Genomic DNA, 23,513 nt, shown 5'->3' with positions numbered 1-23,513 from the left:
TAAAGCTGGAAAATAATGTTTCTTTATTCAGCGCCACCTCTAACAATGTCTCCATTTCGTTTGCTGTGAAGCTGTGGGACCGCTTATTTCTTTTTTTCTGGCATATCTTATGTAAAAAAAAATTAAAAATCGCGTTGGTGGGCTTTGCTTGTTGATGCGCTTTTATTGAAAACGTCAGCTAATCAGAGAAAACAGTGAATTACACCAGTATTGTGATGGTGCTTCTGCCAAATCAACCCTGAAAGTAATTTAAGGCACTATTTACATAACATTATTGGCATTTGGCAGACGCTCTTATCCAGAGCGACGTACAACAAAGTGCATACCCATAACCAGGGATAAGGTCGCTGAAAGACCCTAGAGGGAAGTACAATTTCAACTGCTACCTGTACAACAAAGATAAGATTTTTGTAGATAAGCTGGGGAAGACCCTTTCACTGCTTGGAAGGCTAGCACCAATGTTTTGAATTTGATGCGAGCCATGACAGGCAGCCAGTGGAGGGAAGTAAGCAGGGGGGTGACGTGTGAGTATTTGGGAAGGTTGAAGACCAGACGAGCTGCTGCATTCTGGATGAGTTGGAGGGGTCTGATGGCGGACGCTGGGAGGCCAGCCAAGAGGGAATTGCAGTAGTCCAGGCGGGACAGAACCATCGCTTGGACCAGGAGCTGGGTCGAGTAGGGGGTGAGAAAGGGGCGGATTCTCCGTATGTTGTATAGGAAGAACCTGCAAGACCGGGTCACCGCCGCAATGTTCTCGGAAAGGGACAGTCTGCTGTCCATCACCACGCCGAGGTTCCTATGACAAAGACATGAAAATAAAGTAAGTAAAACATGACATGCCAAAGAAGGCGTATTGCTGATGGCGTAGCCACAAACCGTATCACTAACAGTATATATAATTTAGCAAAAATGTTATATACGGTTGGATAATTTAGTTTGAAAGTTTTCTATGAATACGTTCCCAGCAGTCGTGACAAATGGAATATTTCCTGCAGTGTTTTATTCAGAAATAACACAGTCTGCAACCTCCTAAGTGATAACACACGTAGAAAAGTAAACAACTTTAGTAAGTTATTCCTTAAAAAATAAAAGTCCCAGTGTTAAAGCCAGTATTACGTTCTATATTTTTAATTGCAACAGTGAGAAAGTAAAAGATGAAAATATATTAAAAAAACGAAATATTCATTAAAATGAATAATATTACAGTTATCCCTGTCCCCCCTAACAATTATTGTAAATGAAATCAAAGCGAAATTGGCAATATAACTGGACTTAATATAGTTAATCTCAGAACAAAGGAACTATATTGTGTCATTCCTGTTTCACTGGAGTATAAAAATAAGGTAACAAGCATGCAAAATATCTGCCACCAGCAAGGGGAAACTCAAAGAACGGTCAATTGAGAAGACGCAGATGGAAATTCACTTTCACAACTCTGGCAATGGCTACAAAAAATGAATACACAGTTACAAATGCCACTAAGCACTGTAAGGGCAATAATAAAAAGGCAGAAAACATATGGAATGGTTGCACACTTGGCAGGAAGAGGACACAATTGCAAATACGGACAGTAAGGAAAATGGTGAGTGAGGCCATAACAGGGATCACAGATTAGAACTGCAGAGATTGGTCGCATTTTGGGGACACAAAGTCTCAAAAAGAACCATAAAATGGCACTTCGATACCAACAAATTCTATGGAAGGGTCACACAAAGACAGCCCTTACTGAGCACAATAAACAAAACGAGCATCAAGGATTTTGCCGAACCTCATTGGAATTATGACTGGAAGAGAGTGCTATGGTCTGATGAAACCACAATTGAATCATTAGGCCATACGCACTATCAACATGTTGGGCAGGAAAAGAGGAATACATAAAAGGAGAAGCACCCATACCTGCTGTCAAACAGCGGTGGGTCATATTGGACCAGGCACTATTTGCCCCCCGAGAGGGAAATTTCCACCTATTTTTTACTAGTCCTATGGAAGTGTCAATATGTCAAACTATTTACTGCACACACATGGTGAAGACTTAAACTAAATAAGAGGCTTGTACCAGAAATGTATCAGTATAAGACAGAGCATTTACATAGTGTACACAAAAGATACACAACAATACAAGAGATTCCAAAACACAGTTGGCCTCATTTATCAAACATGAGCCAAACGAAATTGACTGTAAATCCTTCGGAAATGCATTTGTACAAAAAAGTTAAGTTGTCAGTTTTTTCGTAGGAGTCCAAAAAACTTCACAAGCACACAGTTATAAAACGTGTTTTGTGCATTTATTATTCAATTCATTGAAATTTTATTAGAGTGGCAAAATTATTTTTATAAGCCAACTGAATATTTTAATTATTAATATCATATAAAATGCAAAAGGATTCAACATTGAAATGGGTGCTGTATCATTCCGTTAATCCTGATTAATTAATGCTTAATGGTACATCAGGAAAGATTTCTGTGTTAAAACATTCCTATCAAGGCAAGGGATGTAAACTGTGCATGGTGAGGAGGCTGGAGCTTTATTGCCCTGCTTTACAAACAAGAGGCCAATAAGCATCTAAGCTGCAGCTCTCACTAGCGAAGAGTCTCAACAATCTGGCATCAGTTGGATAATTTTGTTTTGTTTTATTACGTCATAGTTTTTTGTATTCTATAAATATGATTGAAACAATAATTTGGGACATCGACGACTCAACCACAAGGGGGCAAAGTGGATAGGGTAAAGATCAATGGCACAATGAATTCAACAAAGTAGTAGGAAGATGACTTGAATGTAGGTAGCTTGTCCAGCATCACCATCAAAGGTCCATAAGTACAGGTCCATAAGTACAAACCCAAGGATATCAATCTGAAAACTTAGGGAGCAATGGTCTGCTTGGAGCAATGGCCAACCGTGTGCCATGGTGCAAACTGGTGTCAGAGGGAGGTAAGGACACATTTAAGGTGTTTTTACAGTGGAATGTTTAACTGGGTCACAGATCAACCCCACTGTTACCTGACAGTGGAGGAGTGGGTGAGAAAGAAGCAAGGAAGCATTGGCTCCATATGAGAGAAAAATGGGTCAAGAAGGGTGGAGGGTGGAGGAGAGAGAGTGAGAGGGTTAGATATGACTATAGATATGACACATCCATGCTGACATTAAAAACCATCCAATCATAGAAAAAATAACTTTTCTGACTGTTCAGGCGCAGGTGCAGAGGTGCACACATTGTAATAAGCTGTGACTGAATTATACCAGATAAATCTTGAAGAGACCATAAACACCTGTTACCATGTGCAACAGTAACAAGTATCATTCTGCAGTCCTCAAGATTATAAATAGTAAATTAATTGACAATTTACAGCATATGTGTGCTTTCTTTGGAAGCATTCACTACCATTCTAAAGCTCTGTTACACAATGACTGTCACCTCAACATAGATGTACTGTACTGTACATCAAGAGGTACTCCAGGGGACAATTTGCTTTGAAAAAAAAGCACAGAAGGTAAAGAGTGAGAGAATTAAGGAGGGGGAAGAAAAGAAGACCATCATAGTACAAAGGGTTGTACCTGTTTATGACCCTTCATTTGAAGCACAGCTTCAGAGAGAAATAGAATCTCTCTTTGTGATAATTCAGCAATGGCCATATTCATAGTAAAACTATTTCTATTACTGAGGGTAAACCCTTCCGGAAGTGTAACATATAGACACATTTCAGATGTCGGAGGGTTTTTGTGTTTCTCATGTGAGTCAGTCACAAAGGTTTGTGGTCTGGCGCACACGCCTTTCCTCTCGTTACTTAAGATCTGTAGACCACCAACTGCCTCTCACATCCTGTTTATCTGAGGGAGGGGGCAGATTGTAAATTAGATCACCATATAGATCACAGAGAACAAAGCTACCAGAATGAACACTATTGAAGATAGTGTCCCAACTAAACGTAAACAGCATCAAATCGGTCAACTTTATCTTTACATTGTTGTTGTGTTACCCGTCAACAAAATGATATTGCCATCAACGAGACATAAATTTAAACCGTCGGTCTCCCGTATCCCTTGTTCAATATGCTGTTTTCTATTAGTTCTTTTTCCATATAGCAATAGAAACGGTTTGGCTTCAACAAATATACATACATACATTACATACATTACATACATACATACATACATACATACATACATACATACATACATACATACATACATACATACGTGGTGGCACGGATGGTGCAGTGGTTAGTACTGCCGCCTCATAGCAAGGAGGTCCTGGGTTCCAATCCCCGTCGGCCGGGGCCTCTCTGTGCGGAGTTTGCATGTTCTCCCCGTGTTCGCGTGGGTTTCCTCCGGGTACTCCGGTTTCCTCCCACAGTCCAAAGACATGCAGGTTAGGCTGATTGGACAGTGTAAATTGCCCGTAGGTATGAGTGTGTGAGTGAATGGTGTGTGTGCCCTGCGATGGACTGGCGACCTGTCCTGGGTGTATTCCTGCCTTTCACCCAATGTATGCTGGGATAGGCTCCAGCCCCCCTGCGACCCTGTTCAGGATAAGTGGGTTAAGATAATGGATGGATGGATGGACATACATACGTAAACTATGTTAAAGAAGATGGACAGTGTAGCTTATATTGATGTTAACATTAGGTAAATTAACATTAACTAAGATGGACACTGCATGGTTAACATCAGCTAAACTCTAGTTAGTGACAGGTGGTTATCCTGTAGCAGTGCAAGTGGATGAGTATAGTTACATAGCTATGTTTCTAATGGAAAAAATTTTCAAACCACCTTATTTTAAGGTTTTCTCCTAGGGTTGCCACAAGTTCTGGTTTTCCCAAGATGGTTCTCTTTTTTGAGCGACTGCCCCGGAAAATGATTCTTTCCGTGTCCCGGTTTGGCCATATGTTACATTACATTATTGCCATTTGGCAGACGCTCTTATCCAGAGTGACGTACAGTTGATTACACTAAGCAGGAGATAATCCTCCCCTGGAGCAATGCAGGGTTAAGGGCCTTGCAGATCTTTTTTTGGCTAGACCGGGATTAGAACCACTCACCTTACGTGTCCCAGTCATTTACCATAATCACTACACTACAGGCCGCCCTATATGCCTATACTTCTTTTTAATTCGTAGCAGAAATACGAAAGTATTATCACCTAGCAACTGCTGCACGGGCTGTCAGTTTCGTGCGTGCATTCACTTCAGCGACCCCACCGTAGGAAAGTTCAGCAAGCTACTAGCCTAGAGGTAATCGCTTAATACTTCTGATTTGTTTTTTATTTTGTCAGTTTTATAAAATGGGGGGAGATACAGACGAGGTGGATGAGAGAACAAAATCAGACAAGCAGCCATCAGCAAAAAAACCAAAAAAAAAACGATATACAACGTACAACTCTGGGCAAAAAGAGAGCACTTTTCTGAATGGATAATGGCGTGTCAAATGTCCCGGTTTTTCACAAATCATATGTGGCAACCGTACTCCAGACTGTACAGATAGTGATCGCTAAACACATTGCTAATGGCTATTCGCTAAATTCCATTTAGTTCTAGCTATATTATGCGAATGTGCAAATATGTGCAATACTCTTTTTCCAAAATAATACAGGAGGAATTTAAAATAAGCACAGAATTATTTATTTGGTGAGCAGTTGTTGTATACACGGAATAAACCACTTCAGGGAATAAACCTTCATCATCCAGAGAGCCAACATACCTCCTCCATAACTGATGTGCTCCCATGCCAGGCAAGGTCAGCTTAAGGAATGCAGTCTTCTGGTTGACGCAACAACAAAACAAGTAACTGCACAAAAGCGAGGCACCATTGAAAGTGAACAGTGAACATTTAGCTTGTCTGTTAGCCAGTAACTCTATAATGTAAGACATGATGCAACTGCAGGCCATGCGACACATGGAGCATACAATTATACATTGCCAGAGCCATACTGAGCCAAAATGGCAGAACGACAAATTAGCGTGACATCACAACAGCAAAGAACTTAATGGCTCTGCTGCCTACTGACACTGACGAATTTGAGTATCAGACAGTGTTGCCCATTTCATTTAACCAGTACGAACATGTAAAGTCAACGTTGGAATATAAAAATAATTTGTGAAAACTGAATTCAATTATTTTATTTATATGATTTATACGATGTGGTCTAGCTAGCTAATGCAATGTTAACGTTAGCTGTCAGCACCCTCCTAATGTTGTAGCTAATGTTAGCTAGCAAGCTATATGGTTAACTTGGCACTTAGCTTATAACTTAGCTAACCAGCCAATGTAGCTACCCAATGTATTTACCCGAAAGAAAGTGTCCTCCACATGTGGCATTGGTTGCCAGCCTGTCCCCAGTTTAGTAACGTTAAATACGAGACCGCTCTGTAAATGGACTGTAGGATCTGGGTTAGTCTCTGAATCCATAGATTCCATTTGGTCTATTTAGACTTTAAAGTGGGGAATCGAAAAAAATCCCACTACACTTTGTGCCTGATTACGTTTGGCATTACAGCACCCAACACAAAACAATTCCAGCATAACGTAAGAAAAAACCCCAAAACATCAGTCAGTGACATCACAAACAATCTCCACAGGGCAAGGGTGAAGGTATCTCAATCAACTGTTCAAAGAAGAGCAGCAACATAGAGGCTATACCATAGGATGCAAACTCATCAGTAGTAAGAATCAGAAAGGCAAGATTACAATTTGCAAAGTACAGAGATGAGTCACACAAGTTCTGGAACAAGGTTTTATGGACTGATGAGATCAAGATTAACCTCTACCAAAATGATGGAAAGGCCAAATGTGGAAAAAGAAGGAATCAGTTCATGATCCAAAACTTTTAAGCTCATCTGTGAAGCACAGTGACATGTCTTGGGCTTACATGGCTCTGGCTGATTAGCTTGCTTATCTTTATTGATGATACAACTCATGATGGTAGCAGCAGGATGAATTCAGAAGCATACAAAAACATTTTGTGTGCCAACCTACGGAGAAATTCATCCAAACTCATTGCGAGTCATCATCCAGCAAGAAAATGACCCAAAACACACTGCCAACACAGCACAGGACTTCATTAGGGAGAAAAATTGGAGGGAAAAAACTCTGAAACAAACAACAACTGATCACAGATCACAACTGGGTCACAGGCTTGATGCAGTTACTGCATGGGTTATGTTACCAAATAGTTGGCCATCTGACGATATACGAAAAAAGAAGAAGAAGATGTTACCAAATATTAAGTGTTATTTACTTTCATTTACTTAAATACTCTCTGTTCCAATACATTTGCTCAGCTAAAAATGGGGTGGTCTGATACCAAATCTGCTATCTCCTAAGTACTTTAACACATCTAGGTTTAAATACCAGGAAATAAAAGCTGAAATTCTGGGGTGCGTTTCCCGATAACGGTGTCTCAGCGCTTTACGAAGACTCTCTAAGGTATGCCTTACTAAAGTTTACTTTTCTATTAGTGTTCCCTGAACTATCACTTAGGCGGTTGCTCAAGGGATATAGCTTCTACGTGCGATGTTACTCGGCCCATCAACTTGTTCTAAGATCGATTAGGCATTCCATGCAGCGACTGTTTGACTGCGTTATGAGAGAAAGTAGTGTTAATTGTGAATAAAGCACTGCAGGAACATTTTAAAATATTGCATTTATCACGACTGGTGGGAACTTAATAGAATTAAAAACTTACAAACTAAATTATCCAACCTTATATATAATTTTTGCCAAATTATATAGACGGCTAGTGATACGGTTTGTGAGAAAGTGGGAAATCATCAGTTGATGAATATGATTTAAAAGGCAATTAGGCGACATGTTCAATAAAGTGCAACATGTAACCTTCGTAATTTACAATTTAATTATTTAATAATGTGGTATTTTTGTAATATTATTAGCCAACTACAACTGTAGAATTATTACAGTTAGCCGGTCTCCCAGCTTCTGCCATCAAGCCCCTCCAGCTGGTCCAGAATGCTGCAGCCCGTTTTCGCCTGTTTTCCGCTCTGGTGCATCAGTGGTGGAATGACTTGCCTACCACTGTCAGGACAGCAGAATCCCTCCCCCTATTTCGACGCAGACTAAAAACACACCTTTTCAAACTATACCTTAGTCCTCCCTCCTGATTTCCCCCGCCCCCCTTTCTGATATCCCTATCCCTCTTGTCTGACCCCCCCCCCCCAAAAAAAAAAAATTGCACTTATGATGACTATATGTTTAGAACAACACTTCATGTGTATTTTACGAGTTATGGATGTAATGCTTTAACTTGTGGAAGAACCTATGCACTTTGGATTAAAAGCGTCAGCTAAATGACAGTGTCAGTGTATTGCAAAAACAAAGCAATTGGCCTTCTAATACTTGCACACATACACAATAAGGTCCAAAAGTATTTTGAAAGTGAAAAAATGTTTTGTTGTTGTTTTGGCTGTGTACTGTAGCTCTTTTCAAATGACACAATGACTATGTATTTAAGGTGCAGATGGTCAGCTTTAATGTGAGGGCATTTTCCTCCATATAATTTTGAAATTTGTACCTATCCCGCCACCCCCCCCTCCATTTTTGGGATACTAAAAGTATTTTGAGAAAGTAAATTAGCATTATGTATCATACAGTTGTCATGTTTAATACTTGGACATTTATCCTTTGCATGCAATGACTGTTACGCCAGGGGGAACAGAGGAACCAAAAGCAGACAGGTGAAGAAAAAATGGTTTAATAGCTGTATTTAGTGATTACATACATCCTTACATCAGTGGTCTCACTAATGCAGAATTGATGATTATTTTCATTTATTCTTTATTTAAACAGGGAGGACTCGTTGGGATGTGTGCTTCATTTTCAAGAGTGCCCTGTTAACAGAAATAAGACAAATAAATTCTACAAAACATGTACAAATGTTATTTTCTGTGATCTGATTGTACAGTTGTCTGAACATCAACTTTCATGGCTGCTATATTTAGTTCAGATAGACACTATGTACTTGCAAAATACTTCCATAATTGATTTCTAGAAATTAATCATCTTCTTTCTGCGTTCCTCTCAAAATAATCTATTTGGTTGTTGATTCAAAGAGAATATTTGATTGAATACTTAGCAGCTTGCCCAGTGGTACATGTTGTTTGAAGTAGACCACCATAGTGACAGTACCTGTAGCAGGTATTAATGCATTGTGTGTTTGAATGCCGTCCTTGCACTCTCAATGTCGGTGGAGTAGTGATCACCACCCAATTCACCACACCTGCTCCCACTCACCAATCACTAATCAGCCCACACTCACTACACCTGCTCCCACTCACCAATCACTAATCAGCCCACACTCACCACACCTGCTCCCACTCACCAATCACTAATCAGCCCACACTCAATACACCTGCTCCCACTCACCAATCACTAATCAGCCCACACTCACTACACCTGCTCCCACTCACCAATCACTAATCAGCCCACACTCACTACACCTGCTCCCACTCACCAATCACTAATCAGCCCACACTCAATACACCTGCTCCCACTCACCAATCACTAATCAGCCCACACTCAATACACCTGACCCCCTCACTATTTAAGACCTGCAGTCCCCTCACTCTGAGTAAAGTCTCATTCTTTCATACCTCACATCAACCTCTAGACTTTTGCTCCCTGTTCCTGGTCCAGTTTCCTGATCCAGTCTCTCTGTCTTTGATTTTGTGTTCCTGTTCATTCATTTAATAAACTCCCCATCTGCACTTGCATCCTGTGTTGCCGGGTTCCCTCTGATACTGAGGCTGATGTGATTAGAGACACAATGGAGCCACAACACTGGAGAAATCCCCATTCAAATTTGTTGACAATTTCACCATGTAGCATTCTACATTATTGTTTCTAACCTATGTCCAGGCTGTTTTCCAAAATAAAACTTTGCAGACCCAAAAAGGACACATGGAATGTCAATGACATTATAAAATAATTCAACCTTTTCTAAAATCTCAAGAACAGTTTTTGCCAGAAATGGTACGGTTTCATAAAATAAAATTAAAAATGCTGTGTTGTTTTATACAAGCCAAGCAAAGTATACACCGCTGCAAACATAATGCCATTAGCTAAAATGCTTTTCAGTCACTTTAATAACATGCATGTAGTAGGTTCTTTACAGTTGTTGATTGCGCACGGATGGGAAGAAGGCCAATACTTAACAACTGCAATACAGTTACTGGTCAGAGAAGCTTGTACGTGAGCTCACGGTGGTCCAGAGTGCCTTTAGAAAACATTTTTAGAATTAGAAACTATTTTGTATTTGGTTCTCTGGACCCTTGCCATGAAAAGGACACTGATATTACCATATTTCTTGCAGAGGAGGCAAGGTGCGGGGAAACAGGAAATGAAACACAGGTGAAACGAATGATTGGGAATGAATGAACTGGCAGGTGTTTTGTTATGTGGGTATTGCCTTAACTAATCTGCTTATTGCTTTCTGTTGTAACTTACTCTTTTGCCCATTAACACAGGTGAGCTTCTCGGGATCTTATTCAAATAAAACACGTCACCAAAGAGTACATCATGGTCCTCACAGGACTTGCACTCTTGAGCATGAAACTAACTACTAGCTCCAATTGCTTCCCTGAAAAACATGTTAGGGCGTGTTTGCCATATAAGCTCGGAGTAAGTTTGCATTTTGACTCCTTTACTCATTTACAGCCATTTGAATGGGAAGTGAGCCAAAGGATGTTTCAATGTTTTGCTGGGAAAGCAGACCTGCACCAGAACATTTTTACAGGAATGAGGGAAATATTTTCATTCTTTCTTTATAGATTATAAAAGAATACATAATGTTCAAATTATTCCACATTATTTGATACACATTTTACAAGATAACAAGTAGGCTACATTTTCCTGAGTGTAACTATACTCCATTATAATGCATAGTGTTATGAGTCCCTTTGTGCTGGGAAACATATTGATCAAATGAAGCCTGCTGGCTGAACCGTAATGCCCCTAATTAGACTTAATTATCGAGAATTTCCTAACATCAGGTGTGTGCTCTAGGCTTAATGGAGAGGAAGAACTAATAAAAATATTATTCTCCCCAAATCAGGTAGGTGATTATGACAGAAGTTGTCCTTACTGGTAAATAGCTACGACATGTGCCAAGAATGAACTTTTCCTCTAAGCCATATGTCTGAGTGTCCTCACCAAAATCTCAGTTTGTGTTCACGTTCTCTCCCGCATCAATTAGGAGGCCAACCTAAATCACCTGTGGAACTGCTGCCTGACATCACAGCAGCAAGTGCCAAAACAAAAAATGGGAAAAACCAAAAGATGTGTCAGTGTGTGTAATTCCTCGTCAGAAGAATAGCCACTGCCCAACTCTCAAGTTTGACCAAATGGGGGAGGGACATGTAACAATGTTTTGTGTTATCCCTTCTAATCATTGAAAAAGGCTCACTGACCTGTTGACGCACCCTCTGCCTGTGTTTATAGTCCTTAAATTTGGGTTTCAAAGTGTACATTTGTCGGGCCATCACTCTGTTTAAAAACATTGTACTTTTCAAGGTCATTGGTTGAAAATTGGTTCTAACTGCCACAGCAAATGGCCTGGGGGCTTATTCAGATTGTTCATGTAGCTGCCCAAATTGCACTCCAGACAAGCAATCACTGAAACTCTAATGAAACAGATCCCAGTAAAAACAATGCTAGCTATACTTGAACAAGGTACCTTTTAGTGATTTACTATGGCCTCACCTGAGTTTTCTTTTTTTAGGATCGCATACATAAATGTTTCAGAACTGGACCGGATACCATCATCCTTCCGCATAGGTGATTGCTTACAATCCCTTCGTGAGGTGGGTTTTTCGGGACTCTAACCCCTGGCAGTGTACACTGTCTGTCTGCATCACAGACTCCGAGACTGTTCTGTATAGGGAAGAACCACATTAGCGATCCCATCCTCGTCGCCAAACTGCTAGGGAAAAATGCCCTTTTTTTCACAGGTGAGCATCATCTGATGAAACAGATCCCAGTAAAAACAATGATAGCTATACCTGAGTTTAACTTTCGTATTTATTTGCAAAGAAATGACAGAAAGTGAGAAAGCTTACCGGCTTTCTGATTTGCATCAGACCCAGTAAGACTCTTACACACACTTTTCCAGAAGGGGGGGCTTTACCAAAACAAAAAGACATGAAGCTGGCCATGAACATTTATCAGTATTTTGTCTTCTGAATACCCTTTGTTGACCTTGCTGTAAGACCAGAATGTGCTAGCTGAGAAGCAGAGACATTAAGTTCAAAGGCTGTCTGTCTGCTGGAGAGAGACAGAAAAAGACTCATAGTAAGCACTTAATTCAGAAAGTGGTCTAATAGTAATAAGGATTATCACTAAAAGGTTATTTGTAATCATGTGATTGTCTTTACGTTAACACACATTGTCAATTAAGAATCAATTAAGAAAAGTACCCTTACAACACCAAAGTCAAAATCTCATAAAGTCACCTGTTCAGCAAATATTCTCTTATGAGAACACTCCGAAAAAAGACGGCAAAACAGTGCACGAGAGCACTGGCTGTGTAATAATGCTTTATATTACGCGTTCTATTCAGACTGTGGGAAGCTTAAACAGTGTTGTGGTCTGAAGTTGTTTATTGTTGCAATTCCTCTCTTGTTATGTTCCTGTGTTCTGTGTGTTAGTGTATCATTGTTTAGTATTATTTATTCTTGTAATTTATTATTTTTCATATTTCATGTCTGGTTCTGTTTATATTGTTAGTCTTTGCACTCGTCTTCCCCTGTGATGTCTGAGTCAGAATGTTTTCTAGCCCAGTCACTCCCTTGTCTGCGTGCCCCACTATTTGGGTGTTTACAATAGTTCCGGGGTTTAGTCTTCCTTCCAATCTTACATTTCTTACTTCCTGCTTTCTCTCCATTTCATGTTTGTACATAATATACTAATATACTAATACTAATATACTAATCCCAACTAACATAGAATTTGTACAGTACTAATTATACTGACACACTAATATGTTTGTCAAACTAACAAACTAACATTCACTAGTTTTGGGTATTTGTAATTTAAATCACTTAACTAACTTACAAATGCATCTCCAGTTTCAATTCTGTTCTGTAACTCTGCCTCCCTATTCTATCACTGATGACTTGCTTAGTTTCAGCGAAGTATTCACACCTTTCTCTCTCTATCCCTGCATCTCCTGATTCTCTGCAATTGTCTACTCTCTAGTCCGGGGCCGTTTGTATTACATGTGTGTCATTGTGAATCCAGTCCGCGTTTTCGTTTCCCTGCGTGGGTTTCCTCCGGGTACTCTGGTTTCCTCCCACAGTCCAAAGACATGCAGGTTAGGCTGATTGGAGAAAATTGCCCGTAGGTATGAGTGTGTGAGTGAATGGTGTGTGTGCCCTGTGATGGACTGGTGACCTGTCCAGGGTGTATTCCTGCCTTTCGCCCAATGTATGCTGGGATAGGCTCCAGCCCCCCTGCGACCCTGTTCAGGATAAGCGGGTTACGATAATGGATGGATGGATGGATGGATGGATGGTTTTGACCCCTGCCTGCTTCCCTGGACTCTTCTTTGCTTTTTGGATTTTTGTACCTCTGCCTTTTTGGACGGACCCCCTGGTTTTGACCCTGGCATGTTTTTCGACTCTGCTCTGTCTGCCCCTTTTGATATTAAAACCTGCCATTTTTCTGCACCCCTGTCTGCTACTGGTTCCTCTGTTCCCCCCGGCATAACATCTCTTGACTGTTAGGAGTCCGAAATTACCTATTGTACCTTTAATATCTTAATGGTACTATATTTGATTGTTCCAAAATTTCTAGGTGATGTCAATCAACTTGTCCTCTGTCAGCATATGGGACAGAAGAACCATGCGCAGACTCAGGGATAAGAAGAATACGGCAGGCTTTATAAACAAGGAGTAGATGTAATCGAGAGTCAGGCAAAGGTCATAATCAAGGCAGACAGGCTCATATACAGTGGGAGCAATAATTATTTGATCCCTTGCTGATTTTGTAGGTTTGCCCACTTACAAAGAATGGAACTGTGTAGAATTTTAATCATAGGTACATTTTAACATTGAGAGACAGAATATCACAAAATAATCCACAATAACATCATATACATTTTATAAATTTAATATCATATTTTCACATAAAATAAGTATTTGATCCATAGAACAATAGGACTTAATACTTGGTGGAGAAACCTTTGTTGGCAAGCACAGAGGTCGTTTGTTGTAGTTTTTCACCAGGTTTGCATAGATCTTGGGAGGGATTTTGGTCCACTCCTTTTTGCAGATCCTCTCCAAATCCTTAAGGTTCCGATGCTGTCGCTTGGCAACTCGAAGCTTCAGCTCCCTCCACAGATTTTCGATGGGATTTAGGTCTGGAGACTGGCTAGGCCACTCCAGGACCTTAATATGCTTCTTTTTGAGCCACTCCTTTGTTGCCTTGGCCGTATGTTTTGGGTCATTGTCATGTTGGAAGACCCATACACAACCCATTTTCAGTGTTCTCACTGAGGGAAGGAGGTTGTCGCCCAAAATTTCCTGGTACATGGCCCCATTCATCTTCCCCGCAATACGGTGAAGTCGTCCTGTCCCCTTAGCTGAGAAACACCCCCAAAGCATAAAGTTTCTTCCTCCATGCTTCACAGTGGGGATGGTGTTCTTGGGGTTGTATTCAGCATTTCTCTTCCTCCAAACAGAGTTTGAGTCGAGTTGATGCCAAATAGCTCTATTTTGGTCTCATCTGACCACATCACCTTCTCCCAAGCCTCCTCTGAATCATCCAGGTGTTCTTTGGCAAACTTCAGACGGGCCTGTACATGTGCCTTCTTCAGCAGAGGAACCTTGCACGCGCAGCAGGATTTTAATCCTTCACGGTGTAGTGTGTTACTGATGGTTCTCTTCATGACTGTGGTCCCAACTGCCTTCAGGTGATTAACAAGCTCCTCCTGTGTAGTACTGGGCTGATCCCTGACCTTTCTTATGATCATTGATATCCCACGTGGCGAGATCTTGCGTGGAGCCCCAGACCAAGGGAGATTGGCCATGAATTTGTGTTTCTTCCATTTTCTAATAATTGCTCCAACAGTTGTTAACTTCTCTCCAAGCTGCTTGCTTATTTTCTTGTAGCCCATCCCACCCTTGCGCAGGTCTACAATTTTGTCCCTGATATCCTTAGACAGCTCCTTTGTCTTGGCCATGGTGGAAACGTTGGAATCTGATTGATTGTGTGGACAGGTGTCTTTTATACAGCTACATAACGATGTAACGAGTTGACACAGGTGTTTTGGGTAATGAGTTGAGATTAGGAGTGCTTCTTAATGGAAAACGAACTGGTCTGTGGGAGCCAGAATTATTGCTGATTGGTAGGGGATCAAATACTTATTTCATGCAAAAATACAATAATAAATTCCTAAAATTTATATGATGATGTTATTGTGGATTATTTTGTGATATTCTGTCTCTCAATGTTAAACTGTACCTATGATTAAAATTCTACACAGTTCCATTCTTTGTAAGTGGGCAAACCTACAAAATCAGCAAGGGATCAAATAATTATTGCTCCCACTGTAGGGTAAGCAGTGCATAAACTGAAAAACAGGCAGAGATTCAAAACCAGGTCGGCAGAAGAAAACGGGCAAAAGTACAAAATATGAAATCCAGAAACACAGTGAGTCCAAAACCAAGCAACCAGGAAATCCAAAACAACCAATGTACAGAAAAACAGAAAGAGAAAAAACAGATTCAAACTAACAGATTCTGCCAGATCGAACACAAGTAGACTCAGCTTTTATTTGCATCCACTTGTTTATGCTTACAAATACCAATCAATGATAAACAAAAAGTGCGTGCACAAAACTTAAAAATGTACTTCCATAATACCTTTTGAGGACCACAGAATTCAATGGTGTTGCTGCAAAAGAGCCTGTGTGTCAGTCAACTTACCCTGTATAAATAAAGGTTAATAAATAAATAAAAGTAGGTTTTGCAAATAAGTCAATATAGTGGAAAATCTAAATGGCTGGCAATGATGCTTATTGAAGAAAAGTTGTTCGGCTGGAGGACCTACATCAAACAATGTATGGTTTATAATTTTCTACTAATCAGAGTTAATGATATTCTTTGAAACCTGCATATTTGCGCCCCCTAATGGCTGACTGATTCTAATTTGTATTATAATTTTACAGTCATAGCAAGTGTAGAGGTTCATTTACCCACCAAGATTCATGATGATCCGTCATTGCTAAGTCTGTCAAATGGAAGCTGAAAATTTTGCACTTACTATGACTGTATTTTTGTTTAGAACAGTCCTTCATGTGCAATTTACTAGTTATGGATGTGATGCTTTAACTTGTGGAAGAACCTTTGCACTTGTAAGTCGCTTTGGATTAAAAGTGTCTGCTAAATGACTAAAATGTAATGTAAATGTAAAATGATTAGCTGATGGTGCCCATGTTTGGATCATATTCATATTTGGAGGGCTTCCACAACCCACTTTGTTAGGATTGAACAAACCATTCACAAAAGTAAAGTTGGCCACACCCTCAAAAATGTATTGGTCCTTCCTTCGGCCATCTTTTGACTATGCAATTCCCGCATAACATTTTTAGATATTGGACCAGAGATTACATATACCACGTTTCATGCAGATTTGTCAAATTCTAAATGGCAGAAAGTCTAAGTAGGCAGAAGTTAGATAGATAGATGTTGTGTTTGACTTAAAACTAAAACTTTACGTTCCAAACTATGATAAAAGGAACAGAAATTGGTATGAATAAGAGCATAATCGTTTTAATGAGCAGATGATTTACATTTGTCTGATGTATTTCAAAGTATTTTACAATATTGTGTATTGTAAGATACGTTTGTTGTTGCTCATTGTATATTTACAGTCACCTTTAATTCACTTTATTTCCTGAGCAATCTTTTGGAACTAGGAAAAGAAAACTCCCATGTATACTATCCTTCTGATGAATAATACACATGACTCTACCTCTCAAATCCTACCTCAGAGAAATACAGATGAATTGTGCTATCAAAATAAAATTTAGTGTTCAGAGTTCAATTTCAATTAATTGTGCTTAAAATCAATGGCAGTAAATGCTTTCATTATGCAAAACATGCCTGTATTGTACTGTATATAGTTCTGAAACAGATAAAAATAAAACAAATATTGAAAAAATATTTGTATTTAAACTATACACATATCATCTATTGATTAGATCATATATTATATATTATATAACATCAGAATAGTTTTGTATGCTGAAAACCCTCGATTTGAAAAAGTAATCAAATGTTTAAACAGCAGTGTTAACTGTACTGATAACAGCTGTGTTTACAGAAAGGTACCAAATAGATGCATCAAAAACCTTTAGTAATAAAAGGTATGTAAAAACAACACATTTGGGGAGTGGACGTGCATATATTTCCATGTAGCCACTAGATGGAGATATTCAATAATACCCGTGTAAATGTATGTGTATATTGCACTCTTGGTGAGAGATAATCAGGGAAATGTGCATTTTGGAGTATCTGGATTGTTTTAATGGCTATATTGCATTTGATTATTCATTTGAAATATGACACATGCCTCTCATTTTATATATAGCTTATAGAATTGATGGATTGTGCTGCATTAGTATTTCTGATAGACTTTTCAAGTAGTTAACTGTTTCATATGACTGAATTTCTCTTATATGACCACATACCTTACCCATCATTTAGAAATGCCCTTGCACTGTTTTGTAACCACTTAGTGACACCACAGCAACAATCTGTCACAATTTGGCCCAACAGCAGCTATCACACTTACATTTGCTGAAATGCATATTTTTAGTATATAGTTTTAATGCTCTGAATCTTTTATTTCAAAATAATGATGTATGAAAGTTATATTTATGCACATTTATGCACACTGGTTGTCGACTGGCAATTCCTTCACAAATGAAATGCTTTCAACTTAGAGCTACAGTAATAGGGTTATACACAACTTTCCTAAATTATTTTGTGTATGAACAACCTCGAATGTGTATACATTGTCTTCATTTCTTTCATGACATCTACCACTGAGCCAGGTCCTACCCTGCTGAACAACTCTGACACAGAGTGAAACAGCAATGTCCACTAAAGCTTGTACGTGAGTATTCAAACTTTGGTTCCCTTCAAACAATCAATAAATATTTAAATAAAAAACTTTTAAAAACATGCATGAACTTGATAGATTTAAAAAATAACCTGAAGTCCTCTGTTTACTATAGGACCTATAGTATAGTAGTTCACATTGTCGGGTGTGATAAGGTTCTAAGGTTTGAGAATGAAAATGTATTGAAGAGAAATGGAAAGATCCAACAACTGATCCAGAACGCCACAGCCCGTCTGTTATTCAATGTCCCCAGACATTCACAAGTCAGCAGCAGAGTCTCTGACCACTTTCAAATGCAGACTGATGACTCATCTCTTCAAGCTGCACCTTTCCCTCCCTATCTCACCACCATGATTAGCCTTGTATATGCCATAGATTATAATGGCAATTAGAATACAACAATATCTATATATAATTATATATATTAGATATTGCATTGTTGTATTGGTGTGCTAGTTCGTAAGTTCTTCAAGGGTTCCAACTGAATCAGTCTGGTCACCCTAGGACTCGGAACCGTACTGTCCTCTAGGGTCCACTTCCTTTGTTCAATCTGGACTTTGTTCTACGTGGCAATTTCTCACCCATTACACTTACACCTGCAGCATGGTTTCACAGAGAGGCCAGGCCGCCCACCACAAGGCATTTCCCGTTTACTGTGCAACATTACAGAAAAGGAAATTCTTGGGTCTGAATAGTGCAGCTCACACGACAAACTCTCTCCCTCACTCCTCTCTCAAAAGAATTGTATTATCTGAAGATGTAAAAATAAAAATAAACCTTGCCATTTAGCCACCGTGGAAAGCAAGCCAATCATGACACAGACTTTTCTATCTTTTTATTAATATTTTTTTAGCAAGAATAATTTAGAAATATTTTGGGGTGATTTGTGAATGGGGCAGCACGGATGGTGCAGTGGGTAGCACTGCCGCCTCACAGCAAGGATGTCCTGGGTTCGAATCCCCGTCGGCCGGGGCCTCTCTGTGCGGAGTTTGCATGTTCTCCCCGTGTCTGCGTGGGTTTCCTCCGGGTACTCCGGTTTCCTCCCACAGTCCAAAGACATGCAGGTTCGGCTGATTGGAGAGTCTAAATTGCCCATAGGTATGCCAGGTTTGTCCCTCAAAATATGTTGACGCAAGAAAAAAAGCTATTGATTTGTGAGAAAAAGCATCTTTGTTACACAAAGAAAACAATAGAGAGTATTATCTCATGTAGAAACAGACAACAGACAAATATCAAATAGCATACAGATTCAGTTTCATTGTAGATTTGTGTGGTATCCAATAGTGACATGCTTACCTGTCATATAAGGAACAGGTGGTTGCACCAATGAGCACACAAACAATATCCAAATAAATTGCTACCAGTCATAAAAATGAGCAGGTGCAAGAACCTGTCAGCCCTTAACAATATACCATAAGTGAAAAACCTGGGGCCTCATTTATAAAACAGTGCGTAGGATTCACGTCAAAAGGTTGTGTACGCATGAAACCCAGGACGTGCGTACGAACAAAAAATATTCTGATTTATAAAACAGTGCATACGCACGTCCCACGCCAGTTTTCCTTTATAAATCACAATCAACTCTAAATGTGGCGCACCTTTGCCAGCTTCATGTCCCGCCCACAGTTGCCTATAAATAGGCAGTGAAACCCCCCTAATGAATATGCATTTCACGAAGACGACAATGGCAAACGCTGAAAAGAAGGCCAAGAAAAGGGATTTCAGCCATTTGATTGCCTCTGAAAAGCTACAGGTGTGGGAATTATCCTGATTGGTTGTAAATGAGGAACAGTTCTGCACAACGAATGTGATGATGACGATGATAATAATAATAATAAAAATAATAATAATAATAATAATAATAATGATAATAATACACGTTATTTGTCTAGCACCATTGGAAACAGTTACAAAATTAAGAGATAAAACGAACAAAAATCCATAACAATAAACACATTATAAAACATAATATATGAATAAGATAACAATACATGAAACTATGCGCTCGTATCTGCCCGACTGAGGATTTGTAAACGGCATCAGTGCAGCGTAATTTGTCCGACTGTTCACCATATTATTTATGAGAATACATTTAATAACATGAAGTATTGTTTAACAATTCGGCTACATATTTGAGGGATTATTTTACAACAACATATCTCCGTTCATATTTATCATCCTAAATCATATTTTTTGGGCACTCCTGGGAGCATCAATCAAACAGCTGTTTGTTTATTTGTTGTAAGAGAGGCTTTTATCCGTTTTTGCAAATTATCTCTTCATATACGATACGTGAGAGGTAATATTTCGATTTATTTTACACAGTGGTATCAATTTCACACCGTTTCTCGCGTTTCATCCCTTTGCCATCGGAGTTGCAGTTTCTCATTTCTCCAGTTAATGTGCGTACGCATGTGTCAGAGTTTCCGTGGAGGACCGCACATTTTCCCGTCAAGTTCGTTTTTTATGAATCCCAAAGTTTGCGTACGCATTCTTTTGTGCATACGCAACGTTTATAAATGAGGCCCCTGATCTTTTCAGTTTGTCATTTTCAGTAGCAAAGAAAAACAAATTATGAAAAGATATAATTTGTTTGTGAAATAAGAAATGTACTTGTAATACCCAATTGTGATTTGCTTTGAGGATGTGTTAAAATATACTGCTATATATACAAACTATTGTCACTTTTGTATCATTGGGATATACAGTGTCTGAATATAAAAAACAGAATGTTTTACTAAGCTTTCAATGTCTGTTTTAAATGTCTTTAAAAACAAAGTTTTAAATTAATTTATGTCAAAAGTTTTGTGGGAATACCATCTGTTTAAATAATTTACAGTGAAATATCTTACAGAAGACAATCTTCGGGCACATTAGTTAGAACATCAAATGAATTGAAATTGAAATTGAGTTTGAGCTTTGGCACAGAAACAACTAATTCTGTTACTGATAAAACAGATCATTTGAAAAATGCCTAACATCTTTCTTTGTTTCTTTTTCCTGGGGCTACTGTGACTCCTGCCCTGAGCTCATGGACCGCCCCAAACAGATACCCCCCGCTCTGAGGTCCTGGACCCCTGCAGCCCCTGCAGCCCTGTTCCTCCCCTGGTTCATAATAAAGCCAGGGTGAATGGACCAGCGCCAGCACAAACACTCTGCCTCTTCGTCCGTCAGTTTGTCAGTTGGTCCCTGCACAACTGGAGTTTATAGTACACTGTGGTCAGTCTGCTGTCAGTTTGCTGAGAGAGAGAGTGGGGAGGGGGAGGGGCAGGGGCAGTGAGAGACAGGAAGAGAGAGGGAGGAAGACAGACAATGGAAAATTCCACTGAGGCAGTAATGGAAACCCCCATCAGTGATACAGTCTGCAGTTTATTACTGTATTACTGTTTCTGTCTATATGTTTTTGTCAGACAACAGATCCATCCCTACTAAACATTATATAGATAGGAAATATGCATTTTTACCTGATATAATAAAAACATTACACAAAGTAAGCAATTTCAATGAAAACATTTTATGCATATGCCAAAAATTTACACTATTGGGCATATGCATTCTTATCAGGAATGAACCAGCATACACTTGAGTGCTGTGTTCTGAATTGATTGTGTGCAGATTTTAACATAATGTCAGTGCGTGAGAAAGTGCCTGTTCATCAGTCATTTGCTAACCTCAGGAGTCTCTCTCTGGTCATTGTGACTTATCTCTGCACAATTCAGATCAGGTGCCCACTGTCCCGAAGTGCTTGTATCTGGATATATAAAGACAGAACGGAGAGAATATTATGACTGCACTTCCCATATAACCTCCCTCCCACTGCCACGGGAAAAGAGGGTAATGTATGTTCTCTTGGAAAGGTGATGTGATATCAGCCTGTTGTCTGTCTGCTCACTTATCCCATAATGATACTGAGTTCAGAATCACTGTCAGCTCCCAAAATGGTACTGGGTAACTGGAAAGATAAAGTCTGGCAGAGGAATGTCCACCAAATGTAAGCCTCTGTAATTATTTAGAATCAACTGAGAGGTGTGGATAGTTTTGGTGCCTTTCATTATGCTGGTATTTTTGTGCTTTTGTATCTGTGCAGGGGAATAGACTGTGCAGATGTATACAGACATTTCTTCCAGGAAAATTGTTAAATACCTGCCTTGTGTAAAAAAGCATTTTCTTTGCAAATAAAATGTTTTTCCCATCACAAGTATTATACAAAGCAGTAAGCACACTGCTACAGTTATGACGATGGTGTAATTCCTGGGAATGCCTGGCAATTTCTGATCTGCAAACGAAAAAGGAACGTGTGGTGAAAAATGAGGTTTTCTTATACAATTGTTTTACAAAAGGAAAGTTGTAACAGACATTTATGTTCACTTCACAGAAGTTGCTCTCAGTTGAGAGGAAAAAATATTCATTCTATGATTTTAGGATATCAGGCAGAAAACAGTCCTACAACCCTGAACACCCAACATGGGTTTCCATCTGGTTTCCCCTTATTCATGTAAAAAACAATACATTTTTGATGAAAATAAACAACTGTATAGGTTACAGGGTGTTTTTAAGCTCAACTTGCTTACATTCCTCACCAGAAAGACATTCAATGTGAAAAGTAAATAATGCATTCCAAGTAAATAATGGAAGCATTATTTACTCATAAATGACTTGTTCATAGGGTATTATCCCACTTATACCACAGCTTGCCAAAGTAATCTAGCTATGGACAATGTATTTTTTTATTAGAAAGAAACAAATGTATTAATTGAAATGCAATGGGAACGGGAGAAAAAAATGCTTGTGTTCCTGAGAAAAATTCCCATAGCCGAAAATTTACTGCTGAAACTAAAAGCCAACTGACATGTTCACAAACTCACCAGTACCAAATAGAAATAAAATTTTATAGGCTATTAACTAATGTCGGCTCGCAAAATAATAGTAAGAAATTTACAGAAATTTTACGCTGTATTCCAGACTTCAGCGCCATGCAACTAAATGGTGCCCTTCCCATTTTCAACTGAAGCATAGGAAGACCTCAATATTTATGTGAGTTTTACAGCACAACTGACACCATCAGCTGGCATGTCTCATTCTTGCAGCCAGTCCCGCAAAAAGACATAGGTATTACATTTTAACGGACTTAGCTTAACTTACTGTTCTTGCAAGGTTATACATAATTTATGCACACCCACGTGACACATCTTGGTCAATCAGAATGCCGTATTTGCCCTAGGTGGTCAGTTGTTTTTCAGTGCCGTGGTATAAGGAAAAATAATGTACCCCTCCCAGCCAATTAGAATTGAGTATTTATCCAGCCATTGTATAACAGATAAGATTGGATGCCCCTGCTTTAGAGCATACCTGAATCCTTAGTGCAGTTCGATGGTATCTC

At 39.3% G+C, this 23,513-nt stretch overlaps 1 long non-coding RNA gene across 1 annotated transcript; it reads left to right on the top strand.

Moving 5' to 3' along the window:
* Positions 1-413: 413 nt before the first annotated feature.
* On the top strand, positions 414-22,331 carry LOC133130122 (uncharacterized). The gene is made up of 3 exons (XR_009708910.1): positions 414-820; positions 11,730-11,811; positions 18,066-22,331. It is a non-coding gene; the product is annotated as an uncharacterized LOC133130122 (long non-coding RNA).
* The last annotated feature ends 1,182 nt before the right edge of the window (positions 22,332-23,513 follow it).

This window comes from Conger conger, chromosome 6 (genome assembly GCF_963514075.1).
Source record: "Conger conger chromosome 6, fConCon1.1, whole genome shotgun sequence".
Taxonomy (NCBI): domain Eukaryota; kingdom Metazoa; phylum Chordata; class Actinopteri; order Anguilliformes; family Congridae; genus Conger; species Conger conger.
This window is presented reverse-complemented; position numbering and strand designations above follow the sequence as displayed.